The 20,713-nt window shown below is 35.3% G+C and overlaps 1 long non-coding RNA gene across 1 annotated transcript; it reads left to right on the forward strand.

Moving 5' to 3' along the window:
• The first annotated feature begins 748 nt into the window (after positions 1 to 748).
• Positions 749 to 17,293, forward strand: LOC118888935. Its single transcript, XR_005018383.1, has 4 exons — positions 749 to 779; positions 4,273 to 4,399; positions 16,108 to 16,215; positions 17,094 to 17,293. It is a non-coding gene; the product is annotated as an uncharacterized LOC118888935 (long non-coding RNA).
• The last annotated feature ends 3,420 nt before the right edge of the window (positions 17,294 to 20,713 follow it).

Below are 20,713 nucleotides of genomic sequence, written 5' to 3' on the forward strand. Positions count from 1 at the left end.
CACCAAGCACACTCTTTGCTCAGGACCTTTGTGCATGCTGTTCCTTCTGCTGGATCCGCCCAGTTCACTCTTTTACATGCTTCAGCTCTTAAAAGTCCCCTTCTCAGTGAGCCTTTCCTGTCTAGCATTTAAGTGCCCACTCTTCCACCAGCATATCATAATCCTTTCCCTGATATGTTTTCCTTAGCACTTATCACGATCTAACATATTATGTACTTTATTTGTCTTGCTTATTTTCTGTCTCCAATAGAACATAAGCTAAATGAAGGCAGAGATTTTTATCTTCTTTATTCACAACTGTATCTTTAGCACCTAGTACAGTGTCTAGCACACAAGTGCTCAATTAAAATTTATTTAATTAATCATTTTAAACGACCTTATTTATACCAATTAACCTAATAAATTGAAGTCCTGTTGCTTTGTAATGGGAAGGTACATATATATATAATTACTGTATTGATAGAAATTTGGTTTAGGGTTTCATCTGATTCTGTCTCTTATTTTCAGATTGTTTTCTCTAGGTGATATATTACAACTGACATTGCCTTCACAAGTCCACAAATGTATTGCAGCCAGACAGCAAAGTGGAAGAGTTGTAGCAAACAACCTGGATGGCTCACTGGTTAGCCCTGTAAGAAGTAAGCATCTATTTTTAATTTAATATTTGAGATATATATTTTTAAATGCATTTTTTAAAAAAGTATTTATACAAAAATAATGTAAAATTTGTGTTTGTTTTACAAAACAGATCTTAACTTTGGAGAAAACCCAGTCAACAGGTAAGTTTTTTATTATTTAAAAAAGACAGCCAATAAATACATGTTAGAGGAAGGACGGATGAGACTCATACCTGAAAAGAGTTATTTTTAACGTAGATTTAACCCTTCATGGTTCATCGGAAGGATGGTTTTCTAAGCACATCTTAAATGTTGGCATTCCTCATAGTTCTTTGTATTCTTGGTTCTTTTCTTACTTTATGATATAAACTGTATTAAATGAGTAATAATTTTTTATTTTATTAAACAAAGACAATGAAACTACCAGTTGGAGTGCCTCAGCATCGTAAGGTAATCAACGTTACTTCAGTGAGTGCTTCCCTACATTTTCAGCCAAAAAAAAACCCCAAAACAAACAAACAAAAAAACCAGGCAAATGGAAACCAAAGGAAGGACGAAGTGATATTAACAACAAATAATGTAGAATGTAAGGTTAAAAGCAGTGAACAGAACAAGACACTATTTAGGGAGATACAACAGTCTTAACAGTTTATGCACAAAGGTGAATACATAAAGCAAAAACTATTATGCATGGAGAACTTGAGAAAAGTATAGTTAAAATGGGCAGTTTCGAACCACCTCTTTCATCGTTGGACAAATTTAGTAGACAAAACAAGAAAGGACACAGAGGAATTTAAATAATACATAATAAATAAATAATAAACCTAAGTGTACACACACACACAGAATGTTCATTTTCTTCAAAGCAATCACAAAGAAAACCTTTAAAAACTCCTAAACAATTTTATGGACTACATTCTCTCATCCAATAAAATTATAACTACTTAATGAAAAGTTGACCATGAAAATCTTAACTACTTATAAATTCAAAAATATAATCCTTTTGCCAAAGAGGAAATCAAAAGGAAAGTTAACTATCTAAAGGTAGTGAAAAAGAGAACTTCATACCATAGCTAATGGGGCACCGTGAAAGCTGAACAGAAAAAGATTTCATCACTGTTAAAAAAGATAAATTAACAAGAATTTAGTTTTCTCTTAAGAAGATAGATAATAAAAATATATTAGGAAGATAAAATTTATAAAGATAAAAGCTTAAATTAATAAAATTGCAAAGAAAAGTAAATCTGAAACTTATTTCTTTAAAGTCCAATAAAATGAGGTCCTCTGATTCAACCGAAAAGAGAGTGTAAAAGTGTACAACATGAGGAATAAGAGAGCTGATGTAACCACAGACGTAGGAGAGATTAAGGTAACTATAAGTGAATACTTTGTGCAACTGTTTGGTAACAACATATTTGAAAATCTAAAGGAAATTGATGATTTCCAAGCAAAATATAATGACAAAATTCATCCAAGAAGAAACAGAAACATGCATAGACCAATTGCCACATAGAGTAGAGCTTTATCTATCCTTAAAGAATAGGAAATTTCAGTTCCAGGCTATAGAAAAAAGGGAAGATCTCCAATTCAGTGTATGAAGTGACATGACCTTAATATGAAAGCCCAGTAAAGATAGAAGAAAGTGCTGACTAAGCTCATATATTCATTATAGATGTCAGAATTCTAAATAAAATATTCACAAATAAAATCCAGGAATATATTAAAAAATTCCACTACCTGTACAGAGTGCCCCTTTTCTTTTTGAGTGTGCCATATGAAACACCCTGTCTGGCATGGTAGTAGTAGAGGTTAGGTATAATGGAAAGTGGATGCACCTGGCACATGTTCTGGGGTAGAGGTGATAGCAGTTGCTGTCAGAGGTGAGGAGAAAAGCGGGACCAAGGGATGGTGCTTAGGTTTTTGGCCTGAGCTACTACATGGATGGAATTCTGTACTGAGACAAGCTCTCGAGGAAATACAAGGGATAGCCGTTTCCAGACACCCAAAATCTTAAAAAAAATTACCTACCATGCACCTTTGCTTAGGAAGATCCTACAGGGTGTGCTCCAACAAAACAGAGAAGTAAAATAAGAAAGAGGAACACATGGGATTCAGGGAAACAGAGTACCCTACTTAAGTGAGAGGTGGAGGGAATTTACAATATAAAAACAATGGAAGTTATATTTACTTGTACAGCAGCCAGTTTAGAATGGAACCGAAGGATGTAGAGCTCCAGGGGAGATGTCTCCTGGAAAAAATCAAAATGACGTATTATTTGGTGCTAACATTTATTGTTTACTCTGAGACAGATACTGTTCATTCTAAGTATTTTACACATAATAACTCAATCTTTCTACTTGAGAAAGTTATTATTTCCACTAGATCACAAGCTCCATGAAAGCAAATAGTTTCATCTGTTTTATATATTCCAAGCACCAAGGATGGTGCCTGGCATCTAGTAGATATTGAATAGATATTTGTTGAATGAATGCAATGAATCCACATTTCACATATGTGACAACTGAGATACAGAGATTCTTTAGGATTATGGAATTAAATACCATAAGGAAAAGTGTGGCTACTTTTGCGAAGGGGAAGCGGTGACTGGTATTTTTGGTTTTAGATCTTTTAGCACTGGTTGACTTTTTAAACTCTGCCACACGTGGATAAAAACTAAATTTCAATAAGTCAAATGAATACAGAATAAATATGAGCTTTTAGATACAAGAACCATTTCTTAGAATTAAAACTAAAGTGTATGTGGAATAGATTATTACACAATTTGGTAGAGGAGTTGAAATAGATGTAGAAAACAGGGATAATAATCTTAACCACTGGCATAGAATATAGACTCCTAGTCCTGCCATTAATTAACTGTAAGACCTTGAGCAAGATATTTCCCTTCTCTGAGTCTGTTTCCTCATCCATAAAATGAGAATTTATAATACCTACTTCACATAGTTGTTATGAAAGTTAAATGATATTTAAGATTGTGAAAACACCTAACACAGAGCCTAGTAAGAATAAATGTTCAATGAGAGTTTGTTTCCTTTTGTTTCTATTTATTCTCTTATTTACACAAAATATTACACATCTTGTATTATTTATTCTCTTAATAACTCTAATTCTATGAAGCATAGTTTATCCCAATTTTACAAATGAGGAAAGAGGTTAAGTTATTTAGTCAAGGTTACACAGCTAGTTAATAGCCTGGTGAAGCTCAGAATGCAATACTTCTGCTTCTTACTCTAGTGCCCTTTTGACCCACCACCATGGGGAATACTAGGTTTTTTTCCTTCTATATAAACTATTAAAATAGTTTAGAATTAAATGTATTCGTTCAGGTCACTTTTTTAAATGGGCAACTGGTACTATTGAATTCCTTCTATGAACTCTCAAACTTTGTTAGTGGGAGATTTAAATTCGGCATTATTTATAAAAAGTAAGCTGAAATATTTAGTTTTGTAATGATACCTTAACTTAATATAGAAAATAGCCAGTGGTCTTTTTTTAAATCTTTTCTTGTGATTCCTTCCTATTATATTTTACCTATTGATGGCCATAAACATTGTCTCAAAGGCTATATCCTGACGAGATGTTTAAATGGTAGATTTGTCATTTCCCCAAATGGGCTGATTTATAAATCTCATTTTAGATCGAACGTGAAGGGGTGTCAATCCTCAGAGATGGAAATGACTGGTGGAATGAACTGGCAGTTGAATAGCTGCATCTGCATATCAACCATCTGGAACCCAATTTCTATTCCTCCGGTTTCCCACATGGTAACATTTGTGATGTATTATTACGTTTTTTCCTTTTTGATATATACATATAACATATACATTTGTATTAGAGAAGTAGGTAGACCAAGAAATGTTCTCTTTTTAATCACTTTTAATGTATTGTGCTAACATTTGTTGTAAACATGTTAAGCTAACTAACTGTTCCTCTATTTTTGGAAGGGTCGATCCTGTGGTGGGGAGAGAACTATAGAGTTCCACCATTTTGCTCCACATTTATTGAACACCTATTAGGTATTTAGGCACTGGGCTGACAGATCAACAGTAGACAGACATGTCATCAAATAGAGGAATTGAATATTCCAAGTGGAATGAATACTTTAGAGGGTGTGTTGGTTACTTTTATAAAGAAGCTGAACATGAGGTAAAAGGAGATGAGGTGAATTGACAGGAACTGGTTGGCAAATGGAAACTTGGTGGGTTATTCAGGGAACTCGAAGTAGTTTAACATGGCTATCGTGTAATGTATGATGGGTGCAACAAGAGATAAATCTCGAACTTAAAGAGAGATCAGATCTTGTAGGAACTTGTATAGGAGTTTCGGCTTTGTCTTATAAGCAGCGAGGAGCCAAAGCTATAACACGATTACTTTTACATTTTTGAAAGATTAGTCCGGGAGGAGTGTGGAAGATGGTTAGTAAGGAAATAAGACACAAATTGGGGAAGTCAATTAGAAGTCTCTTCAAGTCATCCAGGCAAGAGATCTAGACTGCTCTGGTCTAGAATGCTAGAATGTTGGCAGTAGATCCAAAGCAAGAGTTTCGATAGATCTGCAGATAGAGTTGACAGGAGTTGCTGACAGGTTGAAAGTTGAAATATGGGTCCCCAATAAATTATCTGCAAATATAAAATTCAAAATGCTCTGGAAAGCAAGTTTTTTTGTTAAGTTTGCAACAAACTCTTTTGGCCGCAGAACTTTACTTGAACTATAATGAGGCTATGGTCATTATTTATCCTACTAAGTGTAACTATTCATACACGAATGTTGCATTTGCATTTTGCTGCAGAAATATTAGTGTGTTTCATTACAGGGTGCTCTTTCAGTCCCCCTGGGGTGTTACTAGTATCTTCTATGTGTAAATTCTAAATTAGCTTTCTAAAATACAAATCATTCTGAATTCCAAAGCACATCTGGCCCCAAGGACTTAAACGATGTGCACCTCTGCTATTTTTTGTATGATTTTGCTTTAAAACTTCATTGGTCCAATGATATAACAAACTGCACATTCACTCTTGAGTACATAGTGACTTTGTTTTCCTGATATGCAGCAGAGGTGCATTTAGGAATGAGAATTTTGGTAGGATTTGGGAGGAAATATTTTTGAAATGTACTGAGGAAACATGCGGCTGTGCTGCTGCAGTCGATTTGCGGACACAGACGACTAAGAACCTAGAAAGGGTTTGGAGGGATGTCTTAGTCTACCTTAAGGTTCACTGACTCTTTCCTTTGTCATCTCCCTTCTGATATTGAGTCATCCCGTTGGGTGTTTTTATTCCAGTTATTACATTTTTCAGTTCTGAAGTTTCTGTTTGGCTTTTCTCTGTATCTTCTATTTCTTGGCTGATGCTTTCTGTTTTAACTCTTGTTTCAAGAGTGTTCGCGATGACTCATTCAAGCATCTGTCTAATAGCCACTTTAAAGTCTTTGTCAGATAATTCCAACATCTGTGTCATCTCATCATTGGTGTCTGTTGATGGCTTTTTTCCATGGAAGTTGAGATTTTCATGGTTCTTCATGTGCCATTTGGACATTTTGACCGTTAATTTAAAAGACGCTAGGTCTTGTTAAATTATGGAGCATGTTGATATCTGTACTGTAGCAGACACTTGACCTGGTTAAGTTTAAGCTACAACTTCAAGCCCGCTCCTCTGGCCCGTGGTCCCAGTATCAGCTCAGTTTCTACAGTCTTTGCTCTGCTGTTTGGGTCTGTCCTGCATGTGCTCCACTTAGTGGTCATCATGGGACCTGGGCTGTGGTCTCTCCAGGGGCTTAGTAATCAAAGTCTTTGGTATGCTCATTAAGATCCCATCTACCCATGCACAGGTGTGGGGAGGAGGCGGATGAACCCAGAGGTTCATAACCAGCTTCCCCGAGCCTCTCTATCTCTGCTCTCTCTCCAGTATTTTCCAGTTTCTTGGGGCTCCCATTCTCTTTCATCTGGCCAAAAACCCCATACATTTCTGTGATTGAAACAAGTCAAGCTTCCAAGTAGTGGTAGGACAGAGAGAATTAAAAAACATTTTTTGTCCCTCCCTTCATAAAGCCACAGCTCCACCTAATGGAGAAGAAAGTTCCTCTCCCTCATATATTTGGCTCTTGCAGTTTTCCCTTGCTGCCACCGTAGCCACTGCTGCAGGAAAAGGAGAAAAAGAAAAAAACAATGCGGGCTTTTTCTGACTTTGTCTGAGCTTCAGGAGTTCTCTTTATAGCTACTCAAGCCAGAACTAGAGAACTTCTGGAGTTTTTTCTCATCTGCACAACAGTGATCTCTTCCAGGTTTCAGGCTGATTTGAGTCCAGTGTGGATGATGCTGGAAGGGAAAAATTACAGATTCACTGGTACTTTGAATTCTGGTGTTCTTTCCTGATCTACCTGCTGATACTTACTTTTCAGAGTTTTCGGATAGCTGACCGTACATCCTATCCAGGTTTTAGAGTTAGGTGTTCAGTGAGAGAGGAAGATTTTCTGTGCTTACTCAGTTTTAACTGGAAGTAGAATCCAATCCTTGTCTTTTAACCTGAGTTTAGTTAATGTGTTTTTATGTGATTATGGATATATTTGGATGTTTCTAATATAGGCTGTTTTTTCTCTTATTTTTCTTTTTTCTCTCTTATTTTTTGCCTTCTTTTGCCATGATTAAATTCTTTTTTTTCTCCTTTCATTTTTTCCCTTTTCCCTTTGAAGTTATACTCTAGAGACTACAACATACATAGTTAAATTACCAAGGTCTAAAGTTAATCAATATTTTCCTCTGAAACAACAAAAGGACTTCAGAAGACTTTAACCCTGATCATACTCCCTGCTGATTTCATATGCTATTGTGGTAAAATATTCATAATGGAAAAGTTATCATTCTAACTATTTGAAGTGTACAATTCAGCGACATTAAATACATTCAAAATGTTGTGTATCCATCACCATTGTGTAGTTCCAGAGCTTTTTCATCATCTCAAACAGAAACTCTACCCGTTAAAAAATAACTTTCCATTCATCCCACCCTGGTTACCACTTTTCTATTTTCTGTCTCTATGAATTTGCCTATTCTGGGTACCTCATACAAGTGGAATCATATATGATCTGTCCTTTTGTTTCTAGCTTATTTCACTTAGCATAGTGTCTTCAAGATTCATCCATGTTGTAGCATTTATCAGAATATCATTCAGCCTTTTTAAGGCTGAATGATATTCCATCATACATATTTACCACGTTTTGTTTATCCATTCATCCACTGATGGACATTTGGATTGTTTCCAACTTTTGGCTATTGTGAATAATGCTTCTATGAACATTGGAGTACAAATATCTGTTTGAGTCTCCTCTGCTTTCAATTCTTTGGGCATATACCTAGAGGTAGAATTGCTGTATCATGTGGTAATTCTATATTTAGTTTTTTGAGGAATCACAATACTGTTTACCACAGTGGCTAAACCACTTTATATTCCCACCAGAAATGCATGAGGGTTCCAACTTCCCAACAACCTCACCAACACTTATTATTTTCTGGATTTCTTTTTTACTTATAATAGCCATCCTGATGGATATGAAGTAGAGTCTTATTGTGGTTTGATTTTAATTTCTCTAATGATTAGTGATGTTGAGCATCTTTTCATGTGCTTATTTGCATTTGTATATCATCTTTGGAGAAATGTCTATTCAAAACCTTTGGCCAGTTTTGAATTGGGTTGTTTGTTTTGTTGTTGAGTTGTACAAGCTCTTTATATGTTTTGGATATTAATCCCTTATCAGATACATGCTTAGCAAATATTTTCTCCCATTCTCTGGGTTGTCTTTTTACTCCATTGATAGTGTCCTTTGATGCACAAAATTTTAAAAATTTCGATGAAGTCCAATATATCTATTTTTTCTTTTTTGTCCATACTTTTGGTAGCATATCCAAGAATTCATTACCAAATGCAATGTCATGAAGATTTTCCCCTATGTTTTCTTCTATTTTTACAGTTTTAGCTCTTGAGTTTAGGTCTTTGATCAATTTTGACTGAATTTTTGTATATATTGTGAGGTAAGGGTTCAACTTCATACTTTTGCATGTGGATATCCAGTTGTCCCAGCATCATTAATATCCAGCATCATTTGTTGAAAAGACTATTCTTTCCCCATTGAATGATCTTGGCACCCTTGTAAAAAATCAATTGACTATATATGTGAAGGTTTTTTTCTGGGCTCTCTCTTCTATTTCATTGATCTATATGTCTGTCCTTATGCCAGTACCACACTGTTTTGATTACTGTAGCTTTGTAATAACTTTTGAATTCAGGAAGTATGAGTCTTCCAACTTTGTTCTTATTTTTCAAGATTATTTTGGCTAGTTAGGGTCCCTTGAGATTCTGTATGAATTTTAGGATGGGTTTTTCTATTTCTAAAAAAAAATTCATTGGGATTTTGATATGATTGAATCTGTAGATCACTTTGGGTAGTATGGTCAAATTAACAATACTAAGTCTTCCAATCCATGGACATGGGATATGTCTCCACTTGCTTAGGTCTTCTTCTTTAATTTATTTTCAGCAATATTTTGTAGTTGTCAGTGTATAAGTCTTTTGCCTCCTTGGCTAAATTTATTCCAAGTATTTTATTCCTTTTGTTGCTATTGTAAGTGGAATTGTTTTCTTAATTTCTCTTTGGATTGTTCATTGCTGGTGTATAGAAATGTGATTGATTTTGTGTGTGTTGATATTGTATCCTGTAACTTTGCTGAATTCATTCATGAGTGCTAACAGTTTTTTTGTGGAATCTTTAGGGTTTCTAAATATAAGATCATGTCATCTGCAAAAATAGATAATTTAACTTATTCCTTTCCAATTTGATGCCTTTGATTTCTTTTTTAGCTCTAGCTATACTTTGAATAGAATTGGTGGAAGTGGGCATTCTTGTTATGTTCCTGATCTTCGGGGGAAAGCTTTCAGGCTTTCACCCTTGAGCATGATGTTAGCTGTGGTCTTTTCATATATAATCTTTATTATGTTGAGGAAGTTCCCTTCTATTCCTAGTTTATTGAGTGCTTTTATCATGGAAGGGTGTTGAGTTTTATTAAATGCTTTTCTGCATCAATTGATATTATCTTATTTTTCTCCCTTCATTCTACTTATGGTGTGTATTATTGATACACTGATTTTCATATGTTGAACTATCCTAGCATTCCAGGAATAAATCCCACTTGTTCATGGTATATAATTCTTTTCATGTGCTGCTGAATTTGTTTTGCTAGTATTTTGTTGAGGATTTTTGCCTCAGTATTCATAAGGAATATTGGTCTATAGTTTTATTTTTTTTGTATTGTCTTTGGCTTTGGTATCAGGGTAATGCTGGCCTCATAGAATGAGTTAGGTAATGTTCCCTCCTCTTCAAATTTTGGAAGAGTTTGAGAAGAATTGGTGTTAATTCTTCTTTTAGTGTTCAGTAGAATTCACCAGTGAAGGCATCTGGTCTGAGGCTTTTCTTTGTTGGGAGGTTTTTGATTAGTGATTCAATCTCCTTACTAGTTATAGATTTATTATTCAGATTTTCTATTTCTTCATGAGTCAGTATCTTGTTTTTTTAATTACCACAAAATAATCAGAAGTATCACTGTTTTACAGAGTCAGTGTTTGTTTAGATTTAACTACATTATTTGCCACTTTCTTTCTCATAATTTCTTATTACACGTTAGACCTTCTGTAGGCGACCACCTGAAGTACATCTTTAACATTTCCCTTAATAAGACTGAATTGGTGGCCAACTCAGTTTTGTTTGTCTGGGTATCCCCTTCTAGTTTGACAGTTATTTTCTTTTAGTATTCTAAAGATATCACTCTACTTTCTTCTGGCTTCTACCACCACCACTGACAAGTCAGCTTTCAGTCTAATTATTTTACTGTACCTTTATAGGTATGGTAGACAGAATAATGTCCCCCCCAAAGATTTCCATATCCTAATCCATGGAACCTGTGATTATGTTTGGTTACATGGCAAAGGGGAATTAAGTTTTTAGTTGGAACTAATGTTGTTAATCAGATTACCTTAAAAGTGGGAGATTAGTGTGAATTATCCAAGTGGACCCAATATAATCACAAGGGTTCATAAAAGTAGAAAATGGAGGCAAAAGAGTCAGGGAAAGATGTGATGATGGAAGCAAGGTCGGAGCAATGCCATGTTGCTGCCTTTAAAGATAGAGTGAGGGGGTCAGAAGTCAAGGAAAGTGCAATTAAACTGATTTTCTCCTGGAGCCTCCAGAAGGAATGCAGCCCTGCTGACACCTCAGTAGAAAACTAAAAGAGCAATTAATCTGAATTGTTTTATTACATTTAAAATTTTGTCTTTTTCTAACTACTTTTACCTTGATGTTTCTAGGTCTGTCTCTTAACAGCTCTCTCACATTTCCCATCTCCTTATCTCTATGAGCTTCATTCTGGGTACTTTCTCCAAATTTATATTCTAATTTACAGATTCTCTCCATCTCTGTTTAATTTGCCATTTATCCCATCCATTGAGAGTGTGTGGTGTTTTTGTTTGTTTGTTTGCTTGTTTCTACTTTGGTAAATTTTATTGAATTTTCATGAAGTGAACATATGCAAGTGAACATATCAAGCAACTACTCCTATTATTCAACCCTTCGGTTAAACATTTTATTTAATGAGCTATACTTTTAATTTCTAAGAATACATTCTCATTATCTGCTTTTTTTGTAATTTCCTGTCCATTTTCATAAATACAGTATTGTTTTATATCACTCTGAGACTAATAATTAGATATTTAATGTTCTCTTTTGTTCACTGAGATTTCTCTTTTTGCTTATTTCTGTTCACTTTTATATAGTCACCTCAGTCCTCTTTTGTGTTCTTGGCTTTTCCAATTTTGAACTTTATAAATGGAATCATACTGTACATATTCTTTTGTGACCTGCTTCTTTCAATCAGTATTATGTTGGTAAGATTCATTTGTGTTAGTGTGTGCAGGTATAATTCATTCATCCTTACCATTGTATAATATTTCATTGTATAGTCGTTTATGCTGGACATGTACATGTATGTTGTTTCAAGGTGTTTGCTATTATTAACAAGGTTGCTATGTATATTCTTTTGACTATCTCTTGGTACATATGTGCAAGTGTTTCTCCAGGGGATCTGCCTAGGAGTGTAACTGCTTGGCCATAGGGTTTAGGTTTACTGGGTAATTTTAAACTGTTTTCAAAAATGGCTGTAACAGTGTATATGCCCACCAGTGGAATAAGAGTGTTATCAATGTCATCAACACTTGACATTATTTTATTAATTTAAATGATTTATTATTAATATAAAATAATAGTAATGTATATTTTCCATTAATATATAAATATGAATACCTACCTAAAATTAAAATATAAATAGTATAATGTAAAATGTGCCATTCTTGCTGGTGTTTAATGGTATCATGGTATGTTTTCTTTTTGGTATCTGTCTAATTCATAATCTGGTTGAGTATCTTTTGATATATTTATTAATCATTAAGTTTTCTTTTTTTGTGAAATGTCTGTTCAAGCTTTCACCTATTTTTGGTTTGGTTATTTGTCTTTTTCATATGGATTTATGAGGTAAACTGCTTAGAACACTGCCTAGGTCACAGTAAGTGCTCAATAAATATTAGTTAGAAATATGATGATGGTGATGATGATAATGATAATGATGCCAGTGATTTTGTGTCACAGTACTCCCACCCACTAGTATGTGAAACATAGACCATTAAATTAAATCCCCTCAGTGCTCAGAGAAGGATATGAAAATAGGAAGGCAAGGAGAATAAGCATCCCCCCTAACAACAATGAAGATGCGCTGGGGGAATTGTGAACATGCTGGGCATACTTCTCTCTTGATTGAACTTTTTAAACCCTTGCTACACTTTCTTATTCTTGAGCTTTAACCTGCATATGACTCACCTTGGGGTGTTGTTAAAATGAAACAAGTCTGGGATGGAGATTGAGATTTTGCATTTCTGGGAAGCTCCCAGCTGATGTTGATAATTCTGGTCCAAGGATTAGACTTTGAATATCAAGGCTTAATGGTAAGTGCCTGGTAATAGGGCACAAGCATCAAGAATAGAAATTATTCATGAGATAGTTATCAATTTTGGCTCAAATGATATATATCAAGAATGAAGAATTTTTAAATAGCAGAATTGGGAGCTAGGATATAAGAAAACTTTGGAAAATATCAGAAACATTGATATTAAAGATGTATTTCTGCCTCTTTTTTCAAGTCCTTCTGGCCAGTCACTAAACACTCTGGGATCAAATGTCTAAAGTCAAAGGCCACTTGTCTCTCATGTTATATTACCTAGTAGTAAATAAAGAGACGAAGACAAGGATTAAAGTTCTGACTTGTATAGGCAAAGAGACTAAGTCAGGGTTGAGAGCCAGGCATAATTTGGTGTTACACCTATAGCACTAAATATATTACTCTGCTGCTCATCTATTGTGATGAAAGCCAAATTATCTTCATTTTTCACATTATCCCACACATGTGAAAAATATCATAACCAAAGACTGGAAATGAAAATTGAAAAATTAAAGTTTTATTTGTTGGAGGTAGTGAGATTGTGGTTGAAAATTTTCTTTCTTTCATTTTGTCTGTTAATGTTATTATTTTATTTATGTAGCATAAAAACAAAGTCATAACTCTTTCTTCCTTAGCTAAGTTCATATTTCTCTTCGGTTGGAAGTCCTGAAACCTCCTATATCTGTCATGTTCAAGGAAAGATCATTGTCCCAGCTGTAAATGGTTCACTATATTAATTCTCAATATTAAATATATAGCAGAAAGTATTCTGTATCTTATAACGTTTCTTATTAAATAGTAGTAGAAAATGTACTATATAGTAATTGACACTTTTCTTCAAGGTTCCACACCAGTGGCCTATCCAGTGACTTCACAGCAAGTGCCTATGTATAGAATGGCAACAAAAAAACAGTTTTAAGATCTCAAGAGTGGGAGATATACATAAAACTCCCCATGGTTTGCACTAACAGAATAAAACATGATAGGGATAATTTAAAATGGAAGGTAATCCATCCACATCCTTTTCTTGCATTGGAAAAAGAAACAGTAGTCCTCTGAGAAATAATATAGCGAAGGCTTTGTGAGGAATAGAGAAAGGAACCCTAGAAATGGGGAGGAGAAGGGATTGTGAAAGTGGAATAGTTAAGGGAAAGCTGTTCCAGAATTAATAGATGATCCAAAATAGGAATAATCAATATACACATAATAGAGATTCAATGATAATTTAGTTTAGTTTACATTATTGGTTTATTCCAAGAGTTAGGAGCTACTGTTTGCTGCTGGTTTTCCTCCCTTTCTGCAAGGATTTTGTTGTTTCATTTTGTTTTGTTTTGTTTGCCATTTTGCTGTTTGGAATCGCTTCCACTCTGTTTTAAGGATGTAAAAAAATAAGTGAACTTTCATAAGGCTGAATTTGTTCTTATTGTTCAAGGCTTCCAATGGGAGGAAATTTTAATACAGGTAGAATACTCTCTGGAATTTTTCTGGCTTTTTATCCAACCTTTTTCTAACTCATTTTAGTTTAGTCTGTCATTTCTGTTCTGCCTATTTGTCAATGTTTTCATGATTTATAAATTTTCTTTACTTAGTTAAAAATTGTTTGCAATCACCAGTTCTCGTTTTTACAGCCTCAGTGCATCGCATAAATTTTACGTGATGTAATATGAGTAATGGAAACTCTGAAGTCCTTTACCCTCACCACCAATTCACTCATGCTTTTGCTGTTGGTGTCAATTTGGAAGAACGTTTAAAATATGGGAAAGTATAGAGGATAACAGACATCCTTGCTTCAACATTCTGAATTACTAAATGTTAACATTTTGTCATAATTTTTCCAGATCATTTTTTAATGAAATTTTACAAATAAGACCAAAGTCTCCTTGGGTCATCCCTAGTCCCAGTCACCCTCTGCCACTCCAGAGACAATGACTGTGAATTTTATGTATGGCCTTCCAGAACATTTTCATACTTTTACTAAGGAAAAATATGTAGTACTCTTCTAAGTGATTTTAAAAAATTGATTATAATTGGTATTATTTTATATTTATGTTTTTGAGATCTGTCTAGATTGGTACATAATTAATACATTAATTATAATGGCTCAGTGGTATTTCACATATGAATATACTACCATTTAGTAGTATATTTTATCCCTTTACTGAAAAATTCCTTAAAATAGTTCTCTATAGGCTGTGTAACTACTTCTTTTCCTCTCATTCCCTGTTTTTTTTTTTGAAGTTTTAAAAAATTTTTTTTACTAGAGTATAGTTGATTTATAATGTTGTGTTAGTTTCAGGTGTACAGCAAAGTGAATCAGTCATACATATACATATAACCGCTCTTTTTTAGATTCTTTTCCTGTATAGGCCATTATGGAGTATTGAGTAGAGTTGCCTGTGCTATACAGTAGGTCCTTATTACTTATCTATTTTATATATAGTAGTGTGTATATGTCAATCCCAATCTCCCAATTTATCCTTCCTCCTGGCCTTTACCCTTCGGTAACTATAAGTTTGTTTTCGATGTCTGTGAGTCTATTTCTGTTTTGTAGGTAACTTCATTTGTATCATTTTTTAAGATTCCACATATAAGCGATATCATATGATATTTGTCTTTGAATGATTTTTGAAGTTTTTTTTAAAATTGAAGTACAGTTGACGTACAATATTATACAAGTTACAGGTGTACAATATAGTGAGTTACAATTTTTAAAGGCTATACTCTATTTAAACTTATTATAAAATATTGGATATTCTGTGAATATGCTGTGAATACACAGCATATTCCCTGTGCTGTACAATATATCCCTGTAGCTAATTTATTTTATACATAGTAGTTTGTATCTCTTATTCCCCTACCCCTATCTTGCCCCTCCCCCTTCCCTCTCCCCACTGGTAACCACTAGTTTGTTCTCTATATCTGTGAGTTTGCTTCTTTTTTGTTATATTCACTAGTTTGTTGTATTTTTTCCTCTCATTCTCTCTTGAAACTATTCCAGTAAGGATTCTGCCTGCCCACTGTTGTTCTTATCTCAATCACGAGTAACCCCCATATTACCATATCCCTTCCACTTCATATGGCTCTGGGTCATCTTTTTTGTTTTCTTCTTTGGAGGTTTTTCAGCAGCTTCTTCAGTGCAAGTTGCTGTTACTTCTTCAGAAACTGCAAAGCACTTGGTTGGTAAACTAGTGATATTTCATTTTCACTGAATACAGAATATTCCAGCAGCATCTGAGTGAAATATCGATACTTCAAATTCTAGTTTGTCATTCACGTTTATCTCCAGGGTCTGCCACTACTCAGCTGGCATCTTCTCAGTTGACATTCTTTAAATGTAATATTTGCTCTAGAGTGGTTACTTGTCCTCTTGGTACTATTGTTTTAGGGGAGCAATAAAATACTAATTAAGTTTTTTTTTGTTTTCTTTTGCATTTGAATTCATAGGTTCCAACTCCAATGGGAGCTCCTTCCCTAATGGCACCTCAACCCGTGATTTATACCCAACCAGGCTTAAGGACCAGCAAGCCTTCCGCTCCATCCACAAGAAATAACGTATGTTTGACCTGTTGTTACTTAGGTCCTTGGTAGGGATGTGCAGTCACATGTTAGAACAGAGTTGTATAATCTTTTGTGCATTGTTGGTGTCTCATAGAAGAAAAACGAATTCTAACCTTTTCAGCATTGTAAAGAGACACAGAACTGTATAAAGCCAATCCTCTACAAACTTGTGTTGTTAAACATCAACTGGGTTCTGATACCTAGTCAGCAAGCCTTTTATTCATTCATTCAACAAACGCAACTGAGATCAGTGCTGGAGAGGTGGGTAGCTCAGTCTGGAGGTTTCAGGCACAGCTTTCCTAAGGAAGTGATACCTAAGTTGAATGCTATATTTTAAAATGGATAGCCAGTCAATGGAGAGGGGAAACAATATTGCAGACAAGCATATAAACAGATAGGAAAGCCAAAGCACTATGGGAGGTCAAAGGAGGGAACAATTAATTCAGGGATAAAAGGTTTCAGGGCATTGTGTACCAAATGATAAGAAGAATTTCAACTAGTGGGTGTATAGATGATAGAAGTTTGACATTAGAGCCAGAGGAAACAGCTTGAGCACAGAAGTGGAAGCAAGCAGTGGTAACATGGATGAGGTGCAGCTGAAGCATATGGGGAAGTGTCATGATGCAGGTGTTCATTGCCTCAGAGTGTTGTTTTCTAGAAGAGTCTTTACAAGGTTTCTGCCTTCAGTCCATGCACTTGGGGCCACCTGGTTCCTGAATGTTTGTTTTAGGAGGCCTGACAAAGCTTCGAGTATTAGATAATGAGAAGACTAACCAGAGTTTTGTGTAAAACTATTTGTAATTTATTTTATAACCACAAGGAAAAATATGTGGAAATAATGAAAGATATACACATATGTCTTTCTTTCACAGAGACAGAATCCATGAAGAAGTACCAAAGCAAAAAGATTCCAAATCAGAGGTGAAAACAAATGATGATCTCTCTACAGGCTGATTGAATCATCCACATCTTCCGAGTAAAATAAACATCCATTTGGACATTCAATACTCTTGAGATTCTTCATTCAGTGTTTTTGAGGTGATGCACTCTTTCTCTTGTTTTAATAGTTAGCCTTGAAACTTTATCCTGCAAAATTATCAAAAACTAAACTTAATATCTTAATCTCCTGCTCAACATCACTAATCATTAGAGAAATGCAAATCAAAACTACAATGAGGTATCACCTCACACCGGTCAGAATGGCCATCATCAAGAAGTCTACAAACAATAAATGCTGGAGAGGGTGTGGAGAAAAGAGAACCCTCTTGCAGTGTTGGTGGGAATGTAAATTGATACAGCCACTATGGAGAACAGTATGGAGGTTCCTTAAAAAACTACAAATAGAACTACCATATGACCCAGTAATCCCACTAGTGGGCACATACCCTGAGAAAACCATAGTTCAAAAAGAGTCATGTACCAAAATGTTCATTGCAGCTCTATTTACAATAGCCAGGACATGGAAGCAACCTGAGTGTCCATCGACAGATGAAGGGATAAAGAAGATGTGGCACATATATACAATGGAATATTACTCAGCCATAAAAAGAAATGAAATTGAGTTATTTGTAGAGAGGTGGATGGACCTAGAGTCTGTCATACAGAGTGAAGTAAGTCAGAAAGAGAAAAACAAATACCGTTTGCTAACACATATATATAGAATCTAAAAAAAAAAAATTGGTTCTGATGAACCTAGGGGCAGGACGGGAATAAAGACACAGACGTAGAGAATGGACTTGAGGACACGGGGAGGGGGAAGGGTAAGTTGGGATGAAGTGAGAGAGTGGCGTGGACATATATACACTACCAAATGTAAAACAGATAGCTAGTGGGAAGCAGCCGCATAGCACAGGGAGATCAGCTCGGTGCTTTGTGACCACCTAGAGGGGTGGGATAGGGAGGGTGGGAGGGAGACGCAAGAGGGAGGGGATGTGGGGATATATGTATATGTATAGCTGATTCACTTTGTTATAAAGCAGAAACTAACACACCATTGTAAAGCAATTATACTCCAATAAAGATGTTAAAAAATATATCATCTTAATCTCCTCTCTCAAATAACACAAGGACCTCAGAACACTTCTAAACTACAAGGGTATTCCCTCCCAACTTATGGACTATAGTGACCCAATATTTTAGTCCTGTCCCATTTTGTTAGCCCCCCAAATTAAAAGTGTTAGAGAGAAACGTTTTTGCTTACACTTAGCAATGTGTTCACAAATTCTTTGTTCACCATTTCTTCTTGCATTGGAATCATTTCCCTCTTCTTCAGGTACATCTTTTAGAAGTTTATTTAATGTAGTTATGCTGGTGATAAACTCAGTTTTTATCTGAAGATATATTTCTTCATACTCATTATTTTTAAACTAAAATTTAGATTTATATACACATACAAACTCTATAAACATTCTTTTTTTAATTTTTAAATTCATTTTATTTATATTACTCCTAACTTTGATTTTATTTTATTTTTTTAATTCAATTTTTATTTTTAAAAAAATTTTTATTGGAATATAGTTGATTTACAATCTAACTTTGATTTTATTTTTTAAAATTTTTATTGGAGTATAGTTGCTTTATAATATTGTGTTAGTTTCTACTGTACAGCAAATAAACATTCTTGTTTTAATCTTTTTGTGGATAAATGTGGATCTATCTCTTGGGTAAATACCTAGGAGTAGAACGACTGGGTCACAGAGTAGGTGTTTATCTAAAATTAAGACTGCCAAAAGTTGTCCAAAACTTACTGTACCACTTTATTCCACGAGCAGTGTATGAGAATTCTACTGCTCCAAATTCTTGCCCAAAATCCGTATTTTAAATTTTGGCCATTCTAGTGGGTTTGTAAGTAATATGACATAGTGGTTTAATTTACCTTTCCCTGATGACTAAGCAACTTTTCATACACTTATTGGCCATTCCAACATCTCTTTTAGTGTGTGAAGCGTCCAACTATTTTGCCCATTTTAATGTTTTTCTTTGGTTTTGAGATATATATATTTTTTGGCCATGCCACGTGGCATGTGGGATCTTAGTTGTCCCACCAGGGATTGAACCCGTGCCCCATACCTTTTTGTGTTTGGTGACAGGTAGGGGTAGAGGTTTACTTTTTCTATATAGTTATCCAGTTGTTCTTGCAACATTTGGGAAAAACAAATTCCTTTCCCCTTGGATTGTCTTGGTACTTTTCTCAAAAACCAACTGACAGCATATTTATGGGTCTATTTTTTCTTTTTTGTTCTGTTGATCCAAAGGTCTATCCTTAGTCCAATAACACACTGTCTTGATTATCATGGTTTTCTGTAGGTCTCAAAATCAGGTAGTATTAGTCTTCCATGTTTATTCATATTTTTCAAGATTGTTTCAGGTATTCACATTTTCTTTGAATTACATAAAATATTACAGTCAACTGATCAATTTCTATGCTGATTAGGACTACATCGAACCTATAGTTAAATTTGGAGAAAATAGACGTAAGACATCCTAACAAAATCAGTAATTCCAAATCATGAACACAGTATAACAATTTCTTCAGGCATTCTTTAATTTCTCTCTATCGATTTGGGATTTTTAACAGTATCTAGCACTTTTCATTATATAACTACCAACAGTTTCATGTTTTTTAATTCTAACATAATGGTATTGTTTAATTTCATATTCTAAGTTTCTGTTACTACTATATAGAGGCTCCCCCTGTCATCCACCGCGTGTATTCCAAGGCCTCAGCCCTGGCACCCTCTAGTCCTACTGACAGTTCTACAACTCCCAACCCCCGCTTCCTCTAGTCCAGCCCTCTTTCCAGTCCTCTAAACCCTCCGTCGGAGCCAGTCCTTCACCACTCAGTCCAGTTCAAAGCCCCGCCCACATTCCTCTGCCCCGCCCCTCTCCCCAGTCCTCCAACCCCCTACCTTCTCTCTAGTCCCCTGGGTCCTCACATCTCTCCAGTTCTACAGGTCCGCCCAACTGTTTCACTCTTCCAGCTCCAGCCTCTTCTCTAGTACTCCCCTCTCCTGGCACCCGTCCTCTAGCTCAGTCCTCTGTCCCACCCACCTTCCTCATTCCTTCAGCCCCTCCTCATTACCCAACCTCTGGCCCCACCTCCCTCCTCATTCCTCAGGCCCTGTCATCTCCCAAGTTTTCCAGACCCTCCCGCTCCCCAGTCCTTTTGCCCCACCCCTCTCCCCCACTTTTGCAGTTTCATCCGCTCCCTCTTCGCACTTCTTCAGCCTCGCCTAGTTTCCTCATTGCTTTAGCCCTACTGTGTGGCAAGTACTTATTAGGTATTCTACATACATAATCTCATTTAATCTTTACAACAGCCTTGTTGGTACGTGTTGTAATTCTCATTTTAAAATGATTTACGTAGTGTCTTCACCTGTGCTCCTTTCCTACCCCGTATGTCACGGTTATAACATTGATTCTATTATCTTACCAATCGTTCATTTTAAGTCCCTTTACTTGTCTGCAAACTAGGGGTGATATTAGGGACACT

This window comes from Balaenoptera musculus, chromosome X (genome assembly GCF_009873245.2).
Source record: "Balaenoptera musculus isolate JJ_BM4_2016_0621 chromosome X, mBalMus1.pri.v3, whole genome shotgun sequence".
In the NCBI taxonomy this organism is placed as follows: Eukaryota; Metazoa; Chordata; class Mammalia; order Artiodactyla; family Balaenopteridae; genus Balaenoptera; species Balaenoptera musculus.